We start from the raw sequence: 8,694 nt of genomic DNA, 5'->3' as shown, positions 1-8,694 counted from the left end.
GCTCAAGGTCCGCGAACAACCCCCTTCTGGTAAAACTACCAAAATCACGAATCACTGCTCACCTTCACTCTTTCATTCTTCTTTTTTCCCACCTTTGGAATAAACTCCCTCAATCTATTCTTTCCCATTCTTCCCTCCAGGCCTTCAAAACAACTGTTCACCACCACCTCTTATCACCCCCCATCCAAATCCTCGATGTTTTCTATCCCCGATAATCCACCAAAGCCCACCTCCTTCAAATTCCCTGCTTTCCTTCTTGAAAGTCCCTGTAATATCCATCTTCTATTCCCCATGTTCCCCGTCCCATCCCTCTCCCTTCCACAGATCTCCTAATGTCTCTGTTCCCCACTGTTTTGTCCTTCCCACTCCCGCCCCTCTTGTCTCATGCCCCCCTTGCTGTGCGTTATGTGTTAGCTCTCTCACGAGCCTCGACAAGGTATACAAAAAAAAAAAAAAAACAGAGAGTGCAGACTTGACGTGAGATTATTCACAGTAACAACAATAAAAGATCTTCTCCAGGCTTACTTAACAGACAGGCGCCAGTACACTCAGACACACACACACACACACACACACACACACACACACACACACACACACACACACACACACACACACACACACACACACACACACACACACACACACACACACAAAGAAACCCCAATGAAGGAAAGGACTTTTGCAGCCAGGGAGGGAGGGGGTTGAGATTATAGTTCTCGGTGCCTGGGTGTTTCGGGGGAGGGATGCTCCGTGGTGCGGCGCCCGACAATAGCCACATCGCTCTGGCCACAGCCGCACGTGTGAAGATCGTGTTCCGAACAGGAGGAGCTTGAATGGAGAAGGGAGGAGTCCAGAGGGCGAGGGTGGAGCAGTAGGCAGGACCAGGCAGGAGGCTTGGTCGAAAAGCATGAAGCGAGGTTGTGTGGGCGGAAACGAGGAACAGAAAAGGTGGACCGTCGAGGCGAGATGTGGGTGGAGTCGAGGACAGGAGCACTAACTTCTACAATTCTCAACACACTTCATTCCTCCTTCAATTCCACAATTCCTTTATTCGTTAATTCCTTAATTTCTCTTTACACGGAGGAATTCTCCGTGCTTTATGGAGCCTGAGGTTCGGGGAGGGGCCATGCCGAATCCGACGTCATCGTCCGAGTCGGGCATTCCGACTGTCTATGACCCCTCACATGGTCCGCCCTCCTGGGCCGGGCTTTGGCCAGGTGCACTGCTCCCACCTGGGTGCAAAGCGTACGTGACTCACCACCCACGTCTGGTTTGGAATAGACGTTGGAAGCTAGAAGAGCGCTTGGCCTGGCCAAAGTGCACGTCAGGTTTTGGCTCAGGAGTGATCGTTGAGGATGGTACCGTGGGTCGTCCGTCACGCTATGGTAAGCGAGACGAGGGGAGCAAGCGAGGCAGAAAGCACCGTGGGAAAGAAAAGGTGGGAATAAAATAAAAGGGAATAATGATTTAATAACCGAACTATAGCCCATCGCAACGCACTCCCTGCTGTCCCACAAGACAAAAGGTAGGCATCTAACTACATGTACACTGATGGGATAACTATCTTGGGACACCTATCTGTTGTATGCATGCGGTTCCGAGAACCGCAACACTACCCCCCTCCCTTTTGCTAGACTCGACCCAAGTCGTTAACATTCGTGTGGCATGCAGGTGTAGGTTCCCCAAGTACATTTTACCTACGGATCCCTGAGTGCGACATTTTGAATACATGACCCAAAAATAAATAACCGAGTGCGTTGCGTAACTAAACTAACAGACTCATTCGGATAACTTAACTACATTGCCGGAACTAAACAAACAGGTGGGTCAGAACGATACACAGTTCTAATATTTACACTACCCATGGCCCAGGACTTGTGACTTAAGGAGAGAACAATAAAGGCAACATTTGGGGATGAGAGCAGCAGCAGGCAATCGATGATCAAGCGTCTTCAGGGCCCTCAATGGTCCTTTGTTTGTTGGTTTTTATTATTTATTTTGTCCCTGGCTGCTGGAGGCAACTCACCCAAAAACGGCAGGCCACACGCCGTCTCACAGTCCATTCGAACTGGCCTTTATACAACAACAAGGAGATAGATGTCCGGGCTGCGCAAATGCAGTCCCCGTAAACGCGGCTGCCTGCATGGCAGTCCTTGCAAATACTTCCACAAAGATGGTCCTGGCACACATGGTAAAGTTGAGTGACATGGTAAGGCAAATAAAGGCATGGGCAGGCATGGCAAATTGAGTCAAAGCAAAGGCAGATATAGGCATGGCAAATGCAGACCAGGTAAGATGCAACAGTACAACAGGTCGGTACATGAAGCTCGCCGGCCTCTGTGTGGTCTTGTGAGGTTGTGGAGGGAGTGTGGTGGCGTTGGCCAGGCCGAAGACAGGCTCGGTCCGACCCTACAGTCTCCCCCCAACCTTTTGCCTGTCCTTATCCATACCCACCCCCTTAGCTTGCAACAAAAAAAAACAAGTAAATTTAAACTTCTTTTTCTTTTTTTTAATAATTACGTGTGTCTCCAACCCCCTTATTGTCTTTGTTCGGCTAACCTGTCCTGACTGTCTTTTCCCAATCCCTAAGATCCTTTTGAAAGGATTAAGGAAGAGACAAGTGAATCTGTCTCGAGGCCCAATGCAGCCTCAGAATAACTTCCACAGGTTTCAGAAATTGCCAAGGCGATTCCAGTGGCCGACGAACAGTGAAGGGAAGGATGGTGCGAAGGGGTACACGTTGTCTATCTATCCTAGCATTTATTAAATGTTAATCTATCCCCGGGGCTTTTCAACATGCCTGTCTCTTTAAACTATCGGTTCTAGCAACCACGATTCCCATCACCTGTGTTGGGTGTTCGTTATTAATTTGGGTCTGGCCCGCAAATTTTCTCCTGTGCTCTTGCACAATTTCGTGGCTGAGCAGCGTAGCTCCACTGGCAGGTCTACCCACCTGCCGAACTCGATCTTCGGCACCCCCGGGTCGCTGAGGCTGTCTCCGAGCAGTCATGAACATATGAACATACTCCTTATGAACATGGGGAATGCCCTTCCTGGCATTTCCCCATCGATACCCACGTGGCATTTTGGCGCTCCAGACCCCTTTCCCATTGGTACCCATACCCATTACACTAACTCGGTCATTTGGACCCATGGCCTACTCTGGCCGACTCCTTCGGTGCCCGGCATGCCCTCCACTCAGTACGCATATTTCACCAACCATGCTCCCAGCCGGTCAATAGTCTCCTGCACCCTACAAAAAGGTTTCATGCCTTCATTCAACACCAACAACCAAATGACATCCTTTTGGTTAATTTAACTAACCCACTAACTTTTATTACACTAACCCCGGGTTCCCTTGGGTGGGATTCACTCCTCCCCCCAATCATTCATTCGCACCATGCAATCCACATTCACTCCATTCACACTCGGGCCCGCTGACCCACGTTCACTCATTGTATATTTTTTTCTTTTCAATTCACCCCAACACTGACACTCTAAGCCTGGTGTTGGCTTAGTGGTTAGGGTGGTGGCTTGGGATCCGAGGGTCCTGTGTTCAAGCCCCGTTGGCTGCTGAATTAAAATACACCAGGAGGTTGACTCAGCGTGTCATCCTTCCGAGGTTGGCAAAATGAGTACCAGTGTACTGGTAAGGGGGACACTGCATCAGCGGCATAGCCGCGTCTCAACCAATGATGCAAACAGCAGCCACAGGCTGCACTCGATATAGAGAGAGAGACACTCTACGAGCTACATTCCCCAAACTAGCTCGTGCTCCCCATCATCCCTTACTCAAACGCACATTCCATTTAATTCTATCGCTAAGCTACATCCCCACTACACGTCCTATGTCTGTCCATGGCTCCAATCCATTTCTAAATTCTAACCTAAATTCCCCTAACTTGTGTTACCAGGCCCCATGGAGGATGGCTCATGCCCCCATGAGGCCACACTATCTCACGCAAAACCCTTCCCCTAACTAATGCTCCTTTGCCCCCGCCGAGGATGTTCGCAACATCCTGGCCAGGCATAGTCTACTCCCGGGGTTGAAAAACCAAATCTTCATCCCCGGAGAGTACTCACTCGCCTGGCTCCGGTGGTCATACCTGCTCTTCATTTTCACACCCGCCTGTTGAGTTGGCGGTGGGCGAAGGCATGGACCCATTCCATGCCTTCCTCCAACTGACGTGCATAGCCCTTCCCTGGGGGTCCATCGGGATACTCAGGTGTCAGGCTGCACAGCAAATCGACGGGGGCTCGCAGCTCCAGTCCATACATGAGCAGCGCCGGGCTGCAAGCGGTGGCTCCATGCTGACTCGTTCGGTAGGCCATTAGAAAATACGGGAGATGTTCGTCCCAGTCATCCTGATGGGTGGTGGTAAAGAATGCCAATTGCTGAATCAGGGTTCTATTGAACCTTTCCACCATCCCGTCAGATTCTGGCCTTTGGGGCGTTGTCTGGGTTTTCCGAATTGCCAGGAGACTGCACACTTCTTTTAGCGATTAAGTTTCAAAATTTCGTCCCTGATCGGTGTGCAGCTCCTCCGGAATCCCATGCCGACATACAAAACCTTCTAAGAAGGCCTGTGGCACAACCACGGCTTCTTGGTTGGGAAGGGCATAGGCTTCCGGCCATTTCGTGAAGTAGTCCATAATTACGAGGATGTATCGGTTACCTTGGCGAGTGGGGGGCAGTGGTCACAAAATGTTCATGGCCACTCGCTCAAGGGGGGCCCCAACCTGATGCAATTGAAGCGGGGCTCTCATCCTCTGTGCCGGTCCCTTTCTGGCAGTAAAGGCGTCGCATGATCGACACCAGTTCTGGATATCGCACCCCATATTGACCCAATAAAACTGCCAACGGACCCAAGATGTTGTTTTTGTTTTGCCCAAATGGCCGCCGGGGCAGGTACCGTGGACTTGGTCCAAAATTTTGGTCTTTAATTGGTCGGGGACTATCACTAGCCAGGAAGTTCTTTCCGAGGGCATCTCCACCCATTTACGGTACAAGATGTTATCTCTCATTGCCAAGGTTTTCCATTGAGCCCAGTATGCCTTTGTTCGCGCTCCGAATGGGGTGACCTCCTCCCTGCTGGGTCTCATGTTTACCCGGACCCACTCTAACACTGGCCCTAACACGGGATCTTCCCGCTGGGCTGTGCTCCATGCCGAATTGCCAAATTCCTCGTACCGGTAATTCCAAAATTGGATCGACTACCCGGGCTGCACGGGCGAGGAGCTTTTGGGAGGTGTCCGCCAATTGGTCCCTATCCTCGTGCCTCGTGGAAAAATCTACAGTTTTCTCCCAGACAAGGGCGTCGAGAGTGCGCATCGGCATTCCCATGAGCCTTGCTGGCTCTATGGGCCACATTAAAATCACACTGCTGCAACTTTTCCAACCACCTTGCAATTTGGCCCTCTGGTTCCTTGGACTGTAAGAGACATTGCAAGGAAAAATGGTCAGTTCGAACCAAAAATTTCCTCCCGCACAGGTACGGGTGGAAATGGCTCATGGCAGACAGCATGGCCAATAGCTCCTTGCGAGTGACGCAGTAATTTCGTTTGAGCCGACTCATGGCCCGACTGTAATATGCGATCACCCTTTCCACACTCCCCTGTGTCTGAGACAAGACTGCACCCAATCCTTCCTGGCTTGCATCCGTGTCCAGGGTAAACATGCCGTCATCAGTGGGGTATGCTAAAATTGGTGTTGATGTCAAACACCCCTTTAATTTGAGGAAGGCCTTATGGCATTCCTCTGTCCAATTAAATTGTGACCCCTTCTCTGTAAGCCGATGAAGGGGTCTGGCTATGTCCGCAAATTTTGCCACAAAGCGCCGGTAGTAGAAGCAGAGACTCAAAAATCCCCCGTACCTGTTTGACGTTACGAGGTACGGGCCACTCCTTTACCGCTGTGATTTTACCTGGATCAGTTTTCACCCCATCGCGGCCTATCACGTGTCCGAGATAGGCCACTTCTTTTGTGAACAAAGTGCACTTCCCCGGGCTCAACTTCAACCCTGCCTGCCTGAGGTGCCTAAACAACTGTTCCAAATTGGCTATGGCCTGGGGAAATGTTTTAGCGTATCTCAGGACATCATCCAGGTACACCAGACATGATTGCCATGGCATGCCTCCCAGCACATGCTCCATCAATCTCTCAAAGGTGGCGGGGGCGTTACACAAACTGAACGGCATTACAGTGAACTGGTACAGTCCCTTTCCTATAGAGAATGCCGTTTTCTCCTTCCCCGTCTTATCCATCTCCACCTGCCAATACCCACTCTTGAGGTCTAAAGTTGAGAACCATTTAGAGCCTGAAACTGCGTCGAGGGTATCGTCAGTTCTAGGCAGGGGATAGGAGTCTTTGAGTGTCACGTTGTTAAGCTGGCAATAGTCCACACACAAACGCGTGGTCCCATCCTTCTTTTTAACCAACACAACCGGTGACATCCAAGGACTTCCCAAGGGTTCAATGACACCTGCATTGAGCATCTTTTCTACATGTTCATCAGCCTCCTCTCCCTTGCTCCAAGGGAGCCATCAAGCAGGCTGACGGACAGGACAGGCCCCACCGGTGTGAATCTGCTGTTTCACCAGGCCTATACGTCCAATATCCTCAAGTGACAAGGAGAAGATTTCTATATGTCGGTCGACCAGTTTGTGCAAGGCCTCCCGCTGGGCCTCCTCTAAATCTGTGCTACTCCGATTTCCCATCTCGCAAATGGGATCGGGCCAATTCCTACCAGGCTCTGTAGACCCCCTCTGGGGCCGGTCTGACTCGATGTTATCGTCCCTCAGCTCTGCAACTTGTATCACTGGGGTGAAGTCTGCCACCTTTGTGCCCCATCCAATAGTGCGTAGTTCCGTGCTTACATTAATTACCCTGACAGCAGGCATGGCAGGCCTGTCGGTGTTTACTCTGGTGCAGCCCACGATTAAATCCTGGGTAGATTGCCCCACCAGTAGTTTGACCAGGCCACAGGAACCCTACCAGGTTGGGTGAGCCCGCCACCATGCCGGGACTATTGCCTCGGCACCCGGGGGGATGATCACGGAGTAGGGAGCCTCTAGCTCCACCTTCTCATCCGTGCTCATGCCACCCAATGGCAAATCTTCACTTGCCATCTGCATGACTCCTCAGCCCAAGTCGATTTTGCAACCACTGGTGGTCAGCACATCTAACCCTATTAGACATGGGCCGCACACCTCCCCCACCCAAACCTCAATTTTCCTTTTAACCGAGCCCAATTTCAGGGTCAAGAAACCACACCCTATGATGGGGGCCGTTGCTGGACTCGTTATTTTCCCTGGTACTGGCGGGGGGGGTGTCGGGGGCCAGCTAGTCCGGTCTGCTCAGGGTGGAGTTGGTGGTCTGGTGGGTCGGGGTCTCTCCCTGCACGGGGCCCTACACTCCCGCGACAGGTGGCCCATTCGATCACAGTTCTCACACTTAACCGGGTACAGTGCATGCCTCCGATATTCCGAATTGTACCCCCCTTCATTCCGAATTGGGGTATTTACCAATGGCCCACCACGTGTCCTCCTGCGAGCCACCTGCCATGGTCCAGACCCTGCCAACCGGTGGTCGACCATGTCCCGGACCAATCCCTCCAGCTCCGCTTGGGTGCCAAGACCAGTCCTGGCTCCAGGCTCACGGCTGTCCACGGGGTCCACCTGCCGGACAGTTATCGCATGGCGTTCGGACCCTCTGGCTGACGGCTTCGCTGCCTTCCATCGGGCGGCAGTGTTTGCCGCCTTCTGGAGGTTTTTGATGGCAACAGATGGCAGATGACAGATGACAGAGGCCCGCAACAGATGGCAGTGACCTTGAGCAAATGAGAGGGTGAATAGAACAAAGAGAGAGGGTGAGCAAGAGCAGAGGAGCAGGTTTTTTATGTGTGGCTGATGCCGTCTGAACTGGTTGCAGAATCTGAGTCGAGGTTTGACAGCAAGCTGTCCACCTTGTCAGGAGAAAAGGACACAGAGTCCAGGGACAGTTGGGTGCGACTGGGAAACGTGAGCAGAGAAAGCGATGGGTTTTCGACACAAGATTTTGATGCAAATACCGAGTTTAGGCATTCAGCCTTTTTACGTGCAGTATCAGCAGTGCAGCCATTTGAGGTAAGGGAGGGGATGGAGGGGGAGCATACACCATAAACAGATTTGATTAGATGCCACCAGGATTTGGAGGAGGGAGAGAGGTTTGAAAGTTCAGACTTGAGCTTAGAAAGATGTTGTTTTCTGGCTCTCCTGAGGGTAGATACACACTTGTTTCGAGCTTTATGGAAGGAACTGAGATTACCCTCAGTTGGGTTTGCTTTCCATGAGGCAAAGGCAAGTTGTTTCAGGACAACTGCCTCGCCACAAGCTTCAGTGAACCATGAGCGGGAGGAAGGGTAGGACAACTGAAGACGAGAGGGGATAAATCTGTGCATGAGGGAGAGCAAGTTTCTTTGAAAGAATTCCCAGGATGAGTTGATGTTGGAGAAAGTAATGACAGGAGACCAGTCTATAAGTTTGATGGCTGCTTGGAGACCCTGCCAGTCGGCTTGAGTGAAATGCCAGACTCGTCGGCGGTGAGGTGGTTCTCTGATAATAGCTAGAGAGATGTCCACTTTGACAAGGACGTGGTCAGAAGAACCGATTGCAACGGAGGAAGAACAGCAGATATTTTCAGGGGAATTTGTC

The sequence above is a fragment of the Eptatretus burgeri genome, chromosome 9, assembly GCF_056783735.1.
Source record: "Eptatretus burgeri isolate ZD-2024b chromosome 9, Ebu_testis_v1, whole genome shotgun sequence".
Taxonomy (NCBI): domain Eukaryota; kingdom Metazoa; phylum Chordata; class Myxini; order Myxiniformes; family Myxinidae; genus Eptatretus; species Eptatretus burgeri.
The sequence above is the reverse complement of the archived record's forward strand: the minus strand, read 5'-3'. Positions refer to the sequence as shown.